Source organism: Lepidochelys olivacea, assembly GCF_965140295.1.
Source record: "Lepidochelys olivacea isolate rLepOli2 genome assembly, chromosome: 14".
NCBI classification, from domain to species: Eukaryota; Metazoa; Chordata; order Testudines; family Cheloniidae; genus Lepidochelys; species Lepidochelys olivacea.
The window spans coordinates 21182804-21202847 of NC_140424.1; the positions used below are offsets into that span (position 1 = coordinate 21182804).

The 20044-nt window shown below is 39.9% G+C and overlaps 1 protein-coding gene across 5 annotated transcripts in view; it reads left to right on the forward strand.

The window, feature by feature from the left end:
• Nucleotides 1–20044, forward strand: part of COX10 (cytochrome c oxidase assembly factor heme A:farnesyltransferase COX10) — a 156011-nt gene that overhangs the window by 18981 nt on the left and 116986 nt on the right. The gene's annotated exons all lie outside the window — the stretch shown is intronic.

Genomic DNA, 20044 nt, shown 5'->3' on the forward strand with positions numbered 1-20044 from the left:
CATACTTTTGTAGCTTTGCCTATATTCAGAATTCAGTTTGTACCCTAACAGAAACAGCTGAAATGGATTGACAGCAGGTTTAGTTTCCATTTTGAACTGAATGCTGTAGGGCTAAAAAGAGAATTGAAATTTTGTTTGAAGGCTGTTTGTTAATCTGCCTTTTTTAAGATTCCGGTAAATGTTTCAGAAAATGGTTCTGTATGCACCAGGGGTTGATTTCACAGCTTTCAGTTTATAGACATTCCTTATTAATGTTTTTTCTCAAAACTAGCCTTTTTAGAAGGTATTTGCAAACACTTGGAATAGCTGAGGATGGTAAGAATGCCATAGTATACTTTGGAGTCCAAAGCTCTGAGGGCAGCTACTTTTTATTCCTTTGCTTTCCTGAATAAAGTTTATTACAAAGTCAGGGAAATAGCTGTAATTCAGGACATTGTACAACAGTGGATCATTTTTTTTACTATAGTTTTTCCCCCCCTCTTGTTGAACCTCAGAAGGTTTGTGTGGAGAAGATTTGGTAATGTGGCGAGCTAATGGTATTCTGTGTATGGGATGGCAGGAAGTCAAACCTATGCATGAGACTGAGATTTAACATCTATGTTCTGTAAAGGCCCATTTGGCTGCTAGCATCATGGATTGTTGGTTCAGATTGCAGCAGATGGGCGAGGACTGTTGAGAGAGTTGAGACTGGAGACGGTAGCATTGAGACCAAGTTTGTCAGAGGAAGGACTGGCGGCTTCTGAGAAGGAAGCCTGAACCAAGATGTGTAATAAAACTTTACTGTGATTGAGAGGCTAAAGAGGGCACCTCTAGATGCCTGCCAGCAAGTTCATAAGTTCTGACGGGTGTTTCTCTGGGGCAGAATTTACAGTGGGCCAAATATGATGATACTTGAGGCCATCTAAAAATTGTGGTCTCCATTACATTCCAGCTTCCTCACTGTATTATTGGTGGTGCAGCTAGTGATGCCGATAGGTAAGGTTGCCTGACACTTTGTAATATAAGATCCTTTTTAAACTGTTTGTAACTTTGTCAGTCTTTAACCATTTGGTCTGACATTTTTCATGCTGGGCATCTGCCTCAGGCTAACTTTTTAGTATCCGCTCAAATGAACCAGCTGTTTCTCATAATGAAGTTTGGGGAAAATGTGTTGTTTTGTCCATGTTGAATTGTTGCACTCATTGAGAAGCTCTGGTGCCTCCATCCTTTGGAGCAGGGACTTGAAATTTGGTGGGGGAGGGGGTGATGCCTATCTGGGATGTGCCTTTTGCCATCCCTATGAAAATCTGTCCACATCTGGCAACGCTATGAGCCTCTGAAAAGCTAAGATCACACATGCTCAGTAGAGACAAAGAACTGTGGGGAGGCAGGTGAACAGGAGAGGCACAGTGTCAATGACAGGCTGGAGGGGCAGAAGGGGGTCAGGCTTGAGTGCGGACAAGGACACGGGGGTATGTAATCACTAGGGCACATTCCTCTGAGAACTCGGAACAGACTCCAGGTTTCCTGAGTCTCAGCATTCGTCTGGTATCAGTGAATAGCTGTGAAATCCACTGGCAAAGTGAGTGTCTTATCCCTCTTTAATGCTGATTCACATAGAGGATGACAACCTATGACTGTTATCGGTTATTCTGTTCAAGTGGCACAAGTCTGTGTGGTGGATCTAAAGGTTCTGACCCTGATGATGACTATGGGGGAGTCAATATGGTTCCACATGATGAAATTTCTGTGTCTTCAGGTTGCTCTTTTTGGAAAATACACATACAAACATACTTGAAAAAGTATGTAAAGGAAGCAAACTGTGTTTTGTGCCCCCATTTTCTTCTAGATTGTGATAACTGATTTTAAATACTGTATGGCTCTGCTTTGTTTTCCAGATTTCACTGGGGAGAGAATCTACTAGTGGGAATGTTCTGACTAAAGACTTGTAGTGATGTTGCTGCAGTTAAATTTCTGATCTTAGCTTATTTTCATTTTAGATCTATGATTAACATTTTGAATATTGTTTGATCCTGATGTCAGTGGTAAGATCTGGAAGTTCTGTACAATCTGTCCCATCCCAGGTGCCGTTTCTGTGTCATTAATACCCTGTCCATGCATCAGTCGCATTACCTGACACTGAGCAGTGGGACAGTTCTTTAGTGTCTCTCTTTTTCTTCTCGTGGTGCTTCTGGCCTCTTTTTTTGGGGTGGGGGTGGGTATATTTTCTGTCATTCCTGGTGCAGAGAATGGACCTGCTCTGGGGATGAATCAGGGTTACATAGTGGAGACTGTTGGTTGTACGACCTCAGACTTATTTGTAACAGAAGTTGGAAGGTGTATAGTGAATGAGGCAGGGGAGGAAGAGGAAGGATAGTACTGTGGTTAAGGCAGTTGAATACTGCCTTGGAGAGCTGGATTTTATCCCTGCCTCTGCCAGATTTCTTTTATGATGCTGGGCAAGCCACTTAAACCAAACTTTTCAGAGGAGGTCACTAATCATGTTCCTCATTTCTGGGTACCTGACTTGAGACTGTGCTATCTGATTTGCAGAAGCTCTGAGCCCATTTGGAAATTTATAATTCTATCTTCATAGGAGGTTTTCAATAGTGTGCAGTAAATAAGGCCGGCTTTAAAAATCATGAGGTTTTTTTTTTTAAAGTAATAAATTTTGAGTTTTTTATTTTCTTTCTTGATTTGAACCTTTAGGGGTCACATTTTCAAACTTCCCAGCAACCATGTGAGGGCTAGAAACCTTTTTTAATAATGAAAACTGAGATTCTCAAGTAATCACTTGACTCAAGTAGCTGGGGCTTTAAGAAAAACACCAAATACTGCATGAGGTGTCAACACTGCAATTTCCATTATTTATAGACCTAGCTGAAGAAAGGTATGTACTTATAAATTAGTTTTCCATCACAAGGGGTAAACTGTAACTGAATTTTCTGGTGTAAGTAAAAATAATCAAATGTCTTCTATGACAATTCTGTTAAATTGATTGTGCCTTTTAGGTACAATAGAAGAAGCAGAGTATAAAATGTTTCACAGTCCTGGAAAAATAGTATTAAAAATGTTATGGAGTTCAAAATATTTTGGAAAATATCGCTAAATTATCTTTGAGGTTGGGATAACGTTGGGGAAAATGTGCAATGAGTGATCTAGAAAGTCATCCTAAAAAGTGTGTGATTTATTTGTATAAAATGTCTAGAGAAATATTTTGGAATGTTTTCTGTTAGGCACAAGTTTTATAGAAACAGTCTATCAAAGAATTGTGGAAAATGTTATCAGGAGAGTTGCTGGTCCAGGTAAATACTGGGAAAATTTGTATAGTTCTGTAGAATGTGCAGTGGTCTGAAGAACTGAGCATGGTGCCATGGACTATAAAATAGCAAACTGCTGCAGAAAGGTGCAGAACACTTAGTGTCTCTCTTGTCCCTTACCAGTTGTTCTGTCTCTGCATCACTTTTCAATATCACAGTACTTCAGAGTTGTATGTCTCACCTAATCTAGCATTTTAGTGGCATTCTAACCCAGTGGTCCTCGTTTTCTTCCACATCATACAACACTGCACTATATCTTTCACCCCTTTGGTAGTGTACTACAACATGTCACTGCTTTTCACTCCCACCTGTTCAAACTGCTTTCCTCCACTCTGTTTGTTTGAGTGCCCCCTCTCTTTTCCGGTACTGGAATAATTTAGAATTCTTGTCTTCAGGTGCTCTCCATGGATCACTTCAGAATGAAAGAACACCATGTTGTGCAATGTTTTTAATCATAATAATAGAAAAAAAATCTTAACCTAACTACCCAGGAACAGAGCGTGACATTTCATTTCTAGTTTTAAAGACAGAGCTTGTGATATGTAAGCCAACCATGGAAGCCTGAAAAACTCAGCATGAGCCAGTCTTATTGCTTGCAGTTACAATACACAAAATAAGTGGTATTTAGAAATCGGTCTCTTAAACACTGCATATTCAATTTAAATAAAACAAACACAATGATTTCTAATATATCACTTTCTATAATGCTTTTACATATTCAGAATGCTTTATCAAACATTAATCTTCACCCATGTTTGTGCTGTGCGTAGATGTTCTCCTGCCTGTTACAGTTGGGGGAACTGAAATACTGAGGGAGGCAGTGACTTCCCTGAGGCTACATAATGTCCAGTTAAGTGTCCACAGAATTCTACATGCTGATGTGAACACCGAAGGTGTTTTCTCAAAACATCATTCTATAGAAACAAACAGAACAAAACAAAAGGCGGGGAGGAGCGCCTGGGAATTAGCAGAATGTTGGCGTATTGTCAGCCTAGTCAGGACTGAAATGTTCATTTATTTGTTCCCATATTTTACTAACTTTATCACACTGTCACTTTTTTTCTTTGTTGTTTTTAATTTAGCTGAATATCCCACTTTTTGCTTTGTAGGCCTTTTTCTCTGATCTTGTGAAAGCTGAAAGCCAGATTTTTAGTATTAGAGTCTCTCAGATTTATTTTATGTAGAAAAATTGTCATTTGTGAGGCTTCTGAGATGTTAGTCTGATTTATGGCGGAGCAGATAAAACATGAAGAGATGTTTACAACACAATACAAGGCATGAAAATGTTAAAAGAATCACATGCACATTTTATAAGTCAAGTACATTCTTCTAAAACCGTAGCATGGTTTAAAAGTAGGAAAGAGGGTTGTAAAGATGAAAGCAGGATGTTTTAAAACAGTTTGAATTTAGTAACTGAAGGATAAAATGCTGTGCGTGGATTTTACTGATAGTACCTTGAAAAGGAAACAGGTGGAATTGAATATCTCAGCTAAAGTTATAAAGCAATTAGAAATAAAGCAAATTCTTTAACGCAGGGGAAAAGAACAAATCTAAGAGCAGTTAGCATTGCTATCCCTTCAGGGTTATGATCTGATGGGCACTGGTATTTAGTAGCTGCAATGTTTGTGTTTTTTGACAGCTGGCTACTATAAAAGACTTGCTAATTTTTGTTCTTAATATAACATCAACATCACTTGACAATAATGATCTCTTAAAAGCCTAGCCTTAAAGCAGAGGAAGGATAGTCTTGTGATTGAAGTAGTGGCTTGGGACTCAGGATTTGGGTTCAGTTGTCAGCTCACACACGCCCTTGTGTGACCTTGTATAAGTCACATAATCTGTCTCTATTTCAGTTCCCCATCTGTAAAATGGCCCTAGCTCACAGGGGTATTGTGAGGAAAAGTTCGTAGATGTGTGTTAGGTGTTTGGATACTACAGTGATGAGTGCCATGTAGAAACCTAGATAGACTGTCCCTGTAAATTTGTTCTTTACTGTTTTTTCCATCATCAGAAGGAATTCAAAGTCTTCATGATGTGTAATAGTTTGTACTTCTGGAATACCTTGTCTTGAAGAGCATTCAAAGCATTATACAAATGTTAATGAATCCTTACAAATCCCCTTCGAAACAGGAAAATATTATGCCCCTTTTACAGAAGGGGAAACTGAGGCATGGTAAGGTTTTATATTACTCTGTTTCTCGTACACATCATGCTTCTATTTCCTGCAGTAGGTGCTAATTCTCACTGTAGAAAGCTGGTAGAGTCATCATTTTACAACTGTTTTTCTATTTCACTGATTAATCAGGAATGCCCATCATAGAGACTGACTGGTAAGGAGACCCTCCAAAATAGTTAATACTAAAATGGTAAAAGAATATCAGCTGGCTTCATCCTATTTATGTATGGGGCACTGGAACAATTTGTATAGTTGGGGGTGTTGTGAACCATTGAACCAAACTGTAAACCCTGGATCTGATGAAAACCACTTGAAGCCAGGGGTTGCGGCCGCACCCCCAGCACCAGCGCCTATGTTCATAGATATTATAGATTCATAGATATTTAGGTCAGAAGGGACCATTATGATCATCTAGTCTGACCTCCTGCACAATGCAGGCCACAGAATTTCACCCACCACTCCTAAAAAAGACCTCACACCTATATCTGTGCTATTGAAGTCCTCAGATTGTAGTTTGAAGACCTCAAGGAGCAGAGAATCCTCCAGCAAGTGACCCGTGCCCCATGCTACAGAGGAAGGCGAAAAACCTCCAGGGCCTTCCAATCTGCCCTGGAGGAAAATTCCTTCCCGACCCCAAATATGGCGATCAGCTAAACCCTGAGCATATGGGCAAGATTCATCAGCCAGATACTACAGAAAATTCTTTCCCGGGTAACTTGGATCTTACCCCATCTAAAAACCCATCACAGGCCATTGGGCCTATTTACCATGAATATTTAATTACCAAAACCATGTTATCCCATCATACCATCTCCTCCATAAACTTACCGAGTTTAATCTTAAAGCAAGATAGATCTTTTGCCCCCACTACTTCCCTCGGAAGGCTATTCCAAAACTTCACTCCTCTGATGGTTAGAAACCTTCGTCTAATTTCTAATCTAAATTTCCTAGTGGCCAGTTTATATCCATTTGTTCTTGTGTCCACATTGGTACTGAGTTTAAATAATTCCTCTCCCTCTCTGGTATTTATCCCTCTGATATATTTATAGAGAGCAATCATATCTCCCCTCAACCTTCTTTTAGTTAGGCTAAACAAGCCAAGCTCCCTGAGTCTCCTTTCATAAGACAAGTTTTCCATTCCTCGGATCATCCTAGTAGCCCTTCTCTGTACCTGTTCCAGTTTGAATTCATCCTTCTTAAACATGGGAGACCAGAACTGCACACAGTATTCCAGGTGAGGTCTCACCAGTGCCTTATATAACGGTACTAAAACCTCCTTATCCCTACTGGAAATACCTCTCCTGATGCATCCCAAGATGACATTAGCTTTTTTCACAGCCATATCACATTGGCAGCTCATAGTCATCCTATGATCAACCAATACTCCAAGGTCCTTTTCCTCCTCCGTTACTTCTAGTTGATGCGTCCCTAGCTTATAACTAAAATTGTATTTGTGTTTTTTATATTCAACAATGGCAAACTGATTTTTGTAAATTTCTGCATCATGTTTTGCCACATAAGGCCTCGTAACAAGATTCAGTACGATGTAAAAATCATGAAACAAACAGAAAGCAGCAACAGGTGATTTCAATGCTAAAAGAGATGCTATGAAAGAAAGAATGTGATTCATTGGTCTCCAAGATGTATCAGCAAAAAGAAAAGGAGTACTTGTGGCACCTTAGAGACTAACCAATTTATTTGAGCATAAGCTTATGTAAACTATTACCAGCAGGAGAGTGGGGTGGGGGGAGAGAAAACCTTTTATAGTGATGATCACCCATTTTTTCATGGTTTGTGTGTGTAAAACCGTCTCCTGTACTTTCCACAGTATGCATCCGATGAAGTGAGCTGTAGCTCACGAAAGCTTATGCTCAGATAAATTGGTTAGTCTCTAAGGTGCCACAAGTACTCCTTTTCTTTTTGCAAATACAGACTAATACAGCTGTTACTCTGAAAGATGTATCAGGCATAACAGCATTGGATTAATTAGCCAGTTACAAAAACGTAACTCATTTTTTAAATAGTAGAAATAAGAAACATCAGGAATTGTAGTTATACTGGATACCTGTTCTGTTCAGAAAGAGGCAGACAGTTGGCTGCATGTCTCATACCACAGTGAAGGTGTATGGCATCTCTGGTTTAACAACTCCAAACTTTGTTTCAGGTCTGTCAAATTGTAACAGGTCGTCGTCGTCGTTTTCTTCCTCTTCCTTCTTCTTTCTTCATATTTTAAATATTTGAAACACTGTTTATCCCCAGAAAGAGATGCTTGAAACATTAGCAAAAAGAGGACCCCCAAATGCTTCTTTGAAATGGGTGGCATGTGACAGGTTTGCATTTTGTTAGGGTTTTTATTTACAACGTAGGTATTTTTTTATTTGTTTTTTATTTTCATGTTCACAATCTTATTCATGTGAATTTCCATAGAACAGAGTGAGACTATTCACATAAATAAGAACTCTTCTCATATGTATAAAGGTTTGCTGTGTCAGGCCTTTAGGCCCTGACCCTGCAAGTTGCTTTGTGCAAGGGTCTGCCCGTGAGGAATGACTTACAGGACTGGAACTTTAGTTTATAGCATTCATTAGTCTATTAGAAGTAACTTCTGAGCAACTATACAAAGAAGAAAAAAAATTTTTAAGGGGTCAAATCAGTGAATAGCTAGGTAAAAGTTAAAATACACGAAGAAAACAGACAAGGGTTAAATAAAAAGTCATAGGTTACAAATAAATTAACACTTTGATTGCATAAGTTGGACAACTAAAAAGACAAATAGCAAAACTCTAAAACAGCCCCCAAATGGGAAAAATAGTGTAAAAATAAAAAAGAGAGAGAAGTGGAGAAAAACAGGAATGAAAACTTGTGGTAGCTTTTACCCCGGACACGCTTCACTTATGTTGTCTATTTAGATAAAACTTTTTTCATAGCAAGGACCTGTTTTCTTATATGTCTGAAAATACCTAGTATGCATTTTGGAGCACTATGAGAATAATATAAATCATCATATTAGAATTACAAACATTTTCTAATGGGGAAGCAAAATACTTATTACACCATCCAGTCCTTCACCAGTCAGTGCAGAATTGTTCCCTGCAGTATATTTTTTCAAGAGTTCTGTCCAATATACTTTTAAAAAGTCTCAAGTCATGGGTTTCTGCCACTTCTCTTGGGAGACAAGGTGGGTGAGGTAATATCGTTTACTCTCCCACCTTGTCTCTCTGATATCCTGGGACCCCCATGACTCCAATGCTTCTCTTGGGAGGCTATATTTCACAACAGGTTTCAGAGTGGTAGCCGTGTTAGTCTGTGTCAGCAAAAAGAACAAGGAGTACTTGTGGCACCTTAGAGACTAACAAATGTATTTGAGCATAAGCTTTCATGGGCTAAAACCCACTTCATCGGATGCATGCAGTGGAAAATACAGTAGGAAGATTATATATATATATACACGCACACAGAGAACATGAAAAAGTGGGTATTGCCATATCCACTATAAGGAGAGTGATCAGTTAGGGTGAGCTATTATCAGCAGGATTAAAAAGAAACCTTTTGTAGTGATGATCAGGATGGCCCATTTCCAACAGTTGACAAGAAGGTGTGAGTAACAGCAGGGGGAAAAATAAGCATGGGGAAATTGTTTTACTTTCCCATCCACTCCCAGTCTTTATTCAAGCCTAATTTAGTGGTGTACAGTTTGCAAATTAATTCCAATTCAGCAGTTTCTCGTCGGAGTCTGTTTTTGGAGGGTTTTTTGTTGTAGTATTTTATTTTTTCCCCCATACTGTTACTCACACCTTCTTGTCAACTGTTGGAAATGGGCCATCCTGATTATCACTACAAAAGGTTTATTTTCTCCTGCTGATAATAGCTCACCTTAACTGATCACTCTTGTTATAGTGGGTATGGCAACACCCATTTTTTCATGTTCTCTGTGTGTGTGTGTGACACACACACATATACATCTTCCTGCTGTATTTTCCACTGCATGCATCCGATGAAGTGGGTTTTAGCACACGAAAGCTTATGCTCAAATACATTTATTAGTCTCTAAGGTGCCACAAGTACTCCTTCTTCTATTTCACAACAGTATTTCAGTAGAAATATCATTTTACAAAAGAAAATAAATACTGGGTTTTTCCCCCTGAATCTGCTGTATGAAACCAAATAGTTGAATAAATGTTCTGATTTAGTTCAGAGAAATCTTCAAAGTTACATGTTTCTAAAGCAAAGTATTTAATGAGAACTGTAGTGCTATTCTTTCCTGCATGCATTTTGGGTGAGGCCAGTTCCCGTCACTTAGCATTTTGTAGCTTGAAATGAGGACAGCCAGCCAATCAGTTTGCCTTCTGCATTGTTCGTCTGAGATTAACACCTGATGCATCTCTGTCTCACTCTGAAATTTCCTTTGTTTTGACTGAACAGACTGCCTGCAGCAGACGGCATTGCCTTTCATCTGCCCCCAGTGATCAAAAGATTGTCAGAAGTGGTTATTAAAACCTGGTGTTTTAGCTCAGGGGTACAAGGTTGTCAGTGTTGGAGGCAGCCTATGATGTAATTTACAGTACACAATAAATATATGAGAAGTGCAACACTGGAAGTCTATCTTATGTGGTGAAGTGTTCTAATATATACTACTTTGATATTTTAACGGCTAGGAAACCTTCATTAGTGGTCATTGAGGATCATAACTTATGTCTCAGTCAGATGATTCATAATTGTAACTCTGCTAGATCGAGTCAGCATGGAGAAATCCTTGCTATTGAGCAGGAATAGTGCAGCCAGTGAAGATGTATTTCATGAGCAATGAAAATGATGAGCGCTAATGAGAACCAACCTCAGAAAGAACAATAAATTTTAAATGCAGAGATTATCTTTCTGAAGCATAAATTATTTGACCTACAACTGAAACTTGATAAAGGATCTTGGGAAAATATTATAAATTAATACATGCCATTGTTGGGAGAACTTCTCATATTATAAGCATCTCCTTCAGTGAGTGCTGTGAACTAGAAATCCACAGAGGAAAATGGACAAGTTCTGGCACCAAACCTAGAATTAAGGGACACTTTTTAGACCTGATTCAGCAAACCATGACATTCACTTTGGACAGTGAACGTAAAACTGGCTAGTTTCAGTCTTGTTTCTAGTTAGTTTCCCTTTATGGTTCTCGTATGCTAGCACAGAGTTGTAGAATTCGGAGAAAGTTTAAATGAAAAAGGTTTTGTCTGGATTCATTTTCTGTTCACGTTACATTTTGTAAAAATCTGTAAATAAGTACAAAGTTCTTATTTTAATGTGCTTATTAAGACAGTTCGATCTATATTTTCCACATCAGAGTATTGTGCCTCTTTTCTGGTAATTTTCTACTTTTTTGATATGGTTGTGGATTCCTGGATTGACAATGAATGATGGTCCGTAAATTTTAAAAAAGTACAATATGTTAATTAGAAAACACATAAATTAAATTACAAGGGACTCTGCATTCATTGGTAGGTGAAGGACAGTCTCAAGTGGATGTTAGGTGGGGAATAAATACGTTTTTATGTGTACACTCTGATAGCTATACACTTCCTAAATATAAACATCAAGAAAATGTCCATCTCTATTCTGAAATGCTTCCTTTTTGCCAAAATGTTATAGATGGTCAAATGCTGAAACCATTTTTAAATTCCATGCATAATGGAATCCGAGAGCTCACATTTTCATGCTACAGGAAATGCAATCTTGTTAGCACTTACGAAAATTTCTTTTTTTAAATATTGTGGGCAATGGAAAGTGGGTGGGAGGAGAAATAATTTACCTGTATGTTTGATCTTCAGGGAAACTTTAGTTGTGGAGTTCCCTTTAGATCCAATGCCAGATTTCCCCTGGAAGTAGTGATCTCAGGGAGAACAAAGGAATTTCAAAGGATTGAAATGATGGAATGTGGAGATAGCATCAGACAAAAGGGGAAATATAGTAGTTAATAAGATTTATCTTCCCTTGTGATCTGCACTGGCACTACCTTCCAAAACACCCAGAACTTTTAAAAAAAGTGAAAATGTATAGTTTTTATTTTGTACTCATTTAAGTAGCTGTTTGACATTTTGCAAATTGGTAAGCATTTCTTTAGTACTGCAAGAAGGTATTAAGTTGTAGATGAGTTGATGAGCTAAACAGCCTTGGGGATGAAAGAATTAGTGAAATTTCATCCTTTGTGTACCTGAATGGTCTTATGTCTATCCGGTATACTGCCTTTGGTGAAACTACTTACAGCCTTGAAAATGGCAGGTTAGCTGTGTACACTGTGTGCCTTAGGGAAAATAATGAGCATGAAGTGAGGTATGACTCAGAAGGGTTAAGGAAAATTCTTCCCTGGCTCCAACTATCCAGCATTGTCTCTTTAGGGAATATATAGTTGAAACACAACTTCAGAGCATTAATTTAATTATTTCAAAAGAATAAAAAACACAGAAAATGTTCACTGTTATTTAATATTATGTAATTGTAATAATATACAAAGTCTGTATAGGATTATGACTACTGTAGAACTTACATACAGTGAAATCTGTGGTAGTAGAGACTCCAAGCCATTTAATTTCATTTGACTATCACTACTTCTATAATAAAGCTTCACTCTGCTTTGTCATCACTATGCAGTCTTGTATTAGAACATGAATGTGAAGATTCCAGCGAGCTAACAAGCAAACATGGACATTATACAGGTAGACAAAGGCAAACATGGGCATTATACAGTGTCTGAATTGTCCTTGGACTGCAGAGTTGTGATCAGCACTGAGTTAGCTAACACTACTCTTCAGTTTTCGAAGACAATAAAAGTTTGTAGAAAAGACAAGCTCTGTGTGGGTTCCACTGGATTAATCTTCCTGTAAACCAGTAATCCATTGCTTACCAGGTAAATATTAAGTTCATTCCAAAGAAATCCTCTCCTTCTCTGCTCTAATTGAGTGCAGGGGAAGAAGAAAAGTTGCATGCAGCTTGTGAGGAAAGGGGTAAGGAGGATCTTGCCACAGCTGCTCCCAGCATGGAATAAAGAAGAGCCAATTGCTAAGCTGTTTCCCACTAGAAGTGGAGTGGATCCCTCCCACATAGGTGGCAGGGCCTCCATAACTGCTGCATTGAAGAGATACCTTGTTTTGTCACAAGGAAACTCTACTTTATACCTATATTTGTGGGAGGGGGCAAAAAGCTGCGTACTAGAGCTGGGTGACATTTTTCAGCCAATTTATTTTTCTGAAAAATACAGATTTCGGTTGTCCAAAATGTTTCTCAAATTCTTATTAATTTTGGCAAATTGTTTCAGTTGAAAAAAAGTGTCAGAATGCTTCATTTTGACATTTTCAAAAATGAAACATTTTGATTTTTCATGCTAGATGCACAAGGGGACTTAGGCACCATTTTACAAAACAGAGGAGGTGATGGTGGTGCTGGTGCCCCCTTAGTGGCCAAATGCTTAGGTCACTCACTTTGGATGGGGGAGATTCTGGTTCAAATCTCTAGTCTGGAGCAGGGACTTGAACCCCAGTGAGTACCTTAACCACCAGGCTATTGGCTTTTCTGGGATAGGTCTTCATCTCTCCGGTTGAAGATGTTCCACTTTGTATAAATAATATTTATTGGGCTAGTGAATGAGAATGTATAAATAGAGAGTCATTCTCATTCACTAGCCCAATAAATATTATTTATACAAAGTGGAACAGCTTCAGCAGGAAAGATGGAGAGATTCCCAACTCAGAATAACCAATAGCTTGGTGGCTAGGGCACTCACCTGGCTTCAAATCCCTGCTCCAGTGAAGGGACTTAAGCCTGGGTTTCCCACATCCCTAACTATTGGGCTGTTAGGCATGGCAGGGAGGTGTAGTGACACCACCACCAGAATTTTTTGAATGGCACCTAAATCCCTTTGTAAATCAGTTCCTTGCTTTTATTTAAAAATGGTTTAAAGATGCCCCAAATCTGAACAAAACATTTAGTTTGACCCAAAACAAAAACGTTTCGACTCTTGGATTTGCTCAAAATTTCAAACAATTTCAGTTTTGGGTTTACCCAAAAGTAGTTTGGGGTTTTTTGCAACCGCCAGAAAGCCAAAAAAATTGGTTGTTCACACAGCTGTACTCAGTACCACTGTACTTAATAGTTTCCGTAGGGATCTAGTATACATTCATATTGTTATATTGTATATTTGGATGAGTTGCCGTGCGTTATCTGTGCTGACACTAGTGGCAAAAGATACAATAATATCAGTTTCTTTTTAGATGAATAGAGAATTTAGTTGGCCCAATAGTCTGGACACCCTACAATGACATTATTCTTTTGATTGTCTTCAAACTTCATGGCTTAAGATAGTTAAGTCCCAGGCAGACTGTGAAGAACTACAAAAGGATCTCACAAAACTGGGTGACTGGGCAACAAAATGGCAGATGAAATTCTATGTTGATAAATGCAAAGTAATGCACATTGGAAAACATAATCCCAACTATACATATAAAATGATGGGGTATAAATTAGCTAGGACTAGATAGCATAGCAGGTCATTGAGTCAGAGAATCGTAGAAATGAAGGACTGGAAGGGACCTTGAGAGGTCATTAAGTTCAGCCCTCTGCACTGATGCAGGAACCAACAAATCTAGACCATCCTGAACAGGTGTTTGTCCAACTTATTCTTAAAAACCTCCAGTGATGGGGATTCCACAGCCTCCTTTGGAAGCCTGTTCCAGAGTTTATAGTTAGAAAGCTTATCTTAATATTTACCTTGCTGCTGAGTAAGCCCATTACTTCTTTTCCTACCTTCAGCGGACATGGAGAACAATTGATCACTGTCCTCCTTATAATAGCTCTTAACATATTCGAAGACTGTTATCAAGTCCCTCCAGTCTTCTTTTTGAGAGTGTGATGAAGCTCTCTTTGACCTACGTAATGTACCAGTGGGTGGTTGCATTGTTGACAGCTTACCATGAAATGTGATGACAGTCGTGCATAGTTGTCTTAACACTACGGTGTTTAAGAATTAGATTTCTGAAGGCAGTTTAAAACTGTCTCCTTTGAAACAGCATTTGCAGACTATTTGGAATGCAGGGTTGGTTTTGCCTGCTAGAGTCTTGGTGACAACATTGTTTAATATTAATATTGCAGTAGTATCCTGAGGCCCCAGTTTGGATTGCTGTTCCAACACAGGAAGACATAACCTTGTCCTGTAGAGGTTGCGTTCTGAGAAGACAAGCAGCATAAAAGGGAGGGGAAGATTGAAGAAATCAGAATATTTTTTAAAATGCTTATGCTTATTTTCTTTCTCTTTTTAAACTATTGAGTTCCCATATTTGGTCTCTGGGGAGTGTGGAGGGAAACTCAGCAATAATGTTGTTTTCATTCTTTGTTGACAAATAAACCACAGAATCATAGAAATGTAGGACTGGAAGCCTTCCCTGAGGCAAGACTAAGTATTATCTAGACCATCCCTGACATGTTTGTCTAACCTGCTCTTAAAAATCTCCAATGATGGAGATTCCACAACCTCCCTTGGTAATTTGTTCCAGTGCTTAACAATCCTTACAATTGGGAAGTTTTTCCTGATGTCCAACCTAAATCTTCCATACTACAATTTAAGCCCATTACTTCTTGTCCTGTCCTCAGTGGATAAGGAGTACAATTTATCACTCTGTTCTTTATAACAACACTTTATGTATTTGAAGACTATTATGGCCCCCCTCAATCTTCTCTTCTCCAGACTAAACAAACCCAGCTTTTTCAATCTTTCCATGCAGGTCATGCTTTCTATACTTTTAATCATTTTTGTTGCTCTCCTCTGGACTTTCTCCAACTTGTCCACATTTTTCCCAAACTATGATGTCCCAGAACTGGACATAGTACTCCAGTTGAGACCTTATCAGAGCTGAGTAGAGTGGAAGACTTACTTCTTGTGTGTTGCTTACAACTGTCCTGCTAATACATCCCAGAATGATGGTTTTTTGCAACAGTATTGCATTGTTGATTCATATTTAGTTTGTGATTCACTATAACCCCCAGATTATTTTCTGCAGTACTCCTTCCTAGGCAGTCATTTACAATTTTGTATTTGTGCAATTGAGTATTCCTTCCTAAGTGTCATACTTTGGATTTGTCCTTATTGAATTTTATCCTATGTATTTCAACCATTTCTCCAGTTTGTCCAGATTATTTTAAAGTATCTCATAATGCAATGTTTCCCAAACTTAGGATGCCGCTTGTTCAGGGAAAGCCCCTGGTGGACCGGGCCGGTTTGCTTACCTGCCACGTCCGCAGGTTCGGCCGATCGTGGCTCCCACTGGCTGCGGTTCGCTGCTGCAGGCCAATGGGGGCTGCGGGAAGCGGCGCTGGCCGAGGGAGCCACGATCGGCCGAACCTGTGGATGTGGCAGGTAAACACTGGGAAAACACTGGCATAATGCATACACACAAGGAGGTCAAATTGAGGTTCGATGGGCAAACTTAATTCTGACATTTCCTATCTTTTGAGTGCTTGACTTTGCAACCTCAATTATGTTTTTATCATAGTTTGTATGTGTGTGTAATTTACTAATATAAAAAAAATAAATTTCATCATGTGGCTTCACATTGGCTCCCCCATGGGTCATTAGCAATGTTGGGACCTTTAGAATCACCACGCAGATCTCTACACTTGAGCTAATGGAGTAACTAATAGCAGTAGTAGGTTGTTATCCTCTGAGAGGCCAGCACTAGGGGGAATGGGATGCTTTGCCAGTTAACAGATATTTTCTTATAGTAGAGGAATGGTAAGACTGATCCATTCCACGCTTGGGAATGGGGAGCGTTCTCTAGTGAGCACAGACTCTTCTAGTCATTCCCTCCAATCTGTTCCTGTCCCCATCCTGTCTCCTCTTCACCCAGGCTCTGCATCCCAGTCCTTTACTTCTCACTTAGCCAGTCCCATTTTCAGCTCATCAGGCTTCTCATCCCAGTTCCGGTTTCCTTGTCCGGTGAGTCCTAGTTGCCCACTCTAGACTCCCCAGCACAGTCCCAGTCTTCACTCTGTTCCCAGTCCCATTCTTCTTGCCCAGCCAGTCCTAGTTCCCAGCTCCACATCCAGTCTGTCTCTCCTTTCTCCTGTCCTTTAGTTGCTCCCCCTCTGCCCATGTTCCACACTCCCTTTGGCTACCAGTCCTCATCCAATATCCATATGTCCCCACACGTAGATCCTTTGCCCCTATCTCTCTTCTTAGCCAGGCTCAGTTCTTTCCTTGCACCTTTGCTCCCCATTGGATTTGTCTCCCCTTCCCCCCCCCCCCAATCCCAATCTCCTTCTCCAGCCAGGCCCAGTGCCCTCCCAGATCACCATCCAGTCTGTCTCCCCGTTCCCCTCCATGGCTCCTTGCCCAGGCTCTTGCCCCCCAAAGTCCGGTCTCAGTTTCTCCCCTTCTGCATCCCCACCTACCTCCAGTTCATTCTCCCTACTCCAGGCTCCTTGTCCCAGACTACTCTGTCCTCTTCCCCCCGCCCGGTCCAGCTCTTGTTCGCTCTGCATCCAAATCAAGTAGCTTTCTCATCTGTACTGCTTGGTCCTAGAAGGGGGGCATTGGGAGCACAGGAGAGGCAGTTCCCTACCTCTCAGTTCCAGTGGCTGGCACAGCCTGGCCCTCAGCAGCCCAGAGCTGCAATTGCAAGGAATGTCCTCCTCCCTGGTGCTTCAGAGTTTGCTGGTAAATGCCCCTCTTGTTGGAGCCCAGAATAAGTAGTATGTGTGGGAGGACCATAGTACTGATCCTAAGAGTAAGATAACTTTGAATGTGTAGTTATGAAAAATACCCATTTACCACAAATGACTTTCTAAGGAGGTTCTAAGCATAGAAGCAAATAGGCTTTTTGAATGATTGAACGGTTGAACCACAACTCTGGGCAGTAATCCATTACTTTTGCTTTTTGATGTTTATAAGGAAATTTAAGGAGTAGGGTAATTTTTATTTTCAGTATCAGGTTAGATGCATCAGTCAGATAAAAATGCACTATATGTATTGGAAGCATTAAATGAAGACCTGAAATAAAATGGCAGAGGTGCCTGAAAAGTTTTAAAAAAAATGTACCAACTATGAGAAAAAATAAAACATTGACTTCAAACCAAACAGCAGAAATCTGCAGATTATTCTGGGGCTTGATATTCCCATGTTCCATAAAGGTTTGATTAAAAAAGAGTCTGTTTAACAACCTTTGAAAACCGTCTGTGTGGTTATTTATATATATGTGTGTATATGTATCAACACACACAAATAAAATAATGTGCATTCTTGAAGTAAAACAGACTTCTAGCAGATGAAAATCTCTATTCCTGTAATCCTTTTTTAAAGACTTGTTTCTTATTACAGTTCAGATTTATGTTGATATTACTAACAGAGACATGACAATCCATTTGAACTTCAGAGAGTATCATAAAGGTGATGGGCTTTGAAAGCAAACACAATGGAGTTAGCTTCAAGCTCATTTTTATGTTCTGAAATGAAATGTTTTTTTAAATAATAATATTTTACAAGATGCATTAAGAGTTAGAATAAGTAACTCTTGTGTTTATTAAATTGCAAGAAAGACAAAATATTTTCCTGGAAAAGCCTCCATTATAAAACTGTTTATGAGAAGTGTTCTTAGCCAGCAGGGCAACTAAGTTGGTAATAGAGAGCAAAGTTAGATGGTGAAGTTAAGGAATCTGCCATATTTAACTTACCGCTTGTGATGGTTATGGCTTGATTCCTAATGTGTTTCTATCATAGATTTTGTGAAATCCCAGACAGCGGAAGTTTTCTGGGTGGTGAACAGCCTGGTTAATCCTGGCTGTCTCCACTCAGTGACAGTTGAGTTTTTCTCACTGTGAGGAATTTTCATGTTACTTTGTGGATAAGATCACTCAAATCCTCCTGGGTAGCAGAGCAGTGTCTGGAAGGGACAAATGCAATATTTCCTCTGCTAGAGTTTCAACCATTCTTGCTTAGTGAGGTGTGATGGGGGAGCTTTTGAGCTGCAGCCTGTGCGTTGGACCCATGTTCTTCATGGTTGGTTAAAGCCCTTGGGGTGGAATATTGGGGCTGCTCCTGGTGCAGACCATCAGTGCCTCCCTTTGGAAGGGCAGGAGGCTGCCTCCCTTACGAAAATAAGTATTAGACTTCTTCTCAAGGAAACCATCTCTTGATACGGATGTTCTTGCCACTTGTCCACCTATTTCTAAACTTCCGTTTGGGGAGGAAAGATAATTGAAGAGGTTATGGCACAGTTACTCTAGCAGTATCTAGAGTCCTCAGTTTTCTTTGAGTCAGTGGGCCTGGTTTAAGGTCTGGCATTGTATAGGACATTACTAGTTGTATTATTATTTTGCATCTGTCAGCTGCCTTCAATAAACTGGGAGGGAGGGCGGCGGAGCGCGCAGGGCGTGGGCACGGATGCTAAGTTTTTGGTTATTTGTTTTCAGTCCCTAACATGTCTATGACGTGACTCTGCTCCTTTTTTTTGGAGAGAGCTGATATGGTGAGCAACTGCTCTTCTGCCATAAGGGCTTTGTCATGTGGAGTCCCGCGGGATTCCATTGTGTCATCCCTGCTGTTGTTCATATAAGCTTGCTGGAAAGTTTAAGTGTCTTCAATATACTGATGACACTCCGTTCTGCATTTCCATCTTCTGTGACTCATCAGCTATAGTTTAGCATCTGAATGAGACTTGGCATTAGTGGGGAGATTTTAAATCATAAAGGGAAGCTAGGTGTCCAACTCATATTGAATGTCAATGGGAGTTGGGCACCTAATTGTTCTTTATGCCTTTGAAAATCTCCCCCTAGATCTTCAGTCGCTCCTAGATGCCCATGTAGCAGCAGTGGCCAAGACTGCTTATTTTCCCCACTCCTCTTGACTGGAAGGGTATGACCTTTACTGTCAAATACGGCCCTTGCTATAGTCACCATGCCTTTATCGCCTGTTCTGTGACAAGCTGTGTGAACTTGATTGTCCTATGGTGCAAATGAAACACAGATAGGAATTCTTTGCTGATATACCCTTTGAGAAGAGAAACAAAATGAATAGTACTGTTATTTAATTGCTCTGGATTGAAACCACATATATAGAGGAGAGGTTCCAGTATTGCCAATTGGTTTTATGCCAGAGGAGAGAATAAAGAGAACTTTGTGGAACTGATGTTGGAAGTTTTGCCATTGATTTTATTGGAAACAGGATCTGGTCTTATAAAGGTAAATGCACAGGTAAACATAGAAGAGATTTTCTTTTTCTGTACATTTTTTAAGTGGGTGTATTGCTCATGTCCCTGGAGGCTGAAGTCCTGTGTTTATCTACAAAACATGTACATAGTAGAAAGTGGCAGTGGAAACTTCCCCCTCACTGCCCCACCAATGTGTCTCATCTTTGTACTACAGTAAAAGCTTTGTTATCTGGCATGTTGTGGGAATGGGTGGTGCCGGTTAGTCAAAAATTCCGGTTAACTAAGAGTTCTACTTACCAATGGAGGGAGGGAGTTTGATTGTGGGAGGGGGCTCATGGCTAGGGGTTGGGGTGCAGGAGGGGTTTCAGGGTGCCGGATCCGGGCAGCGC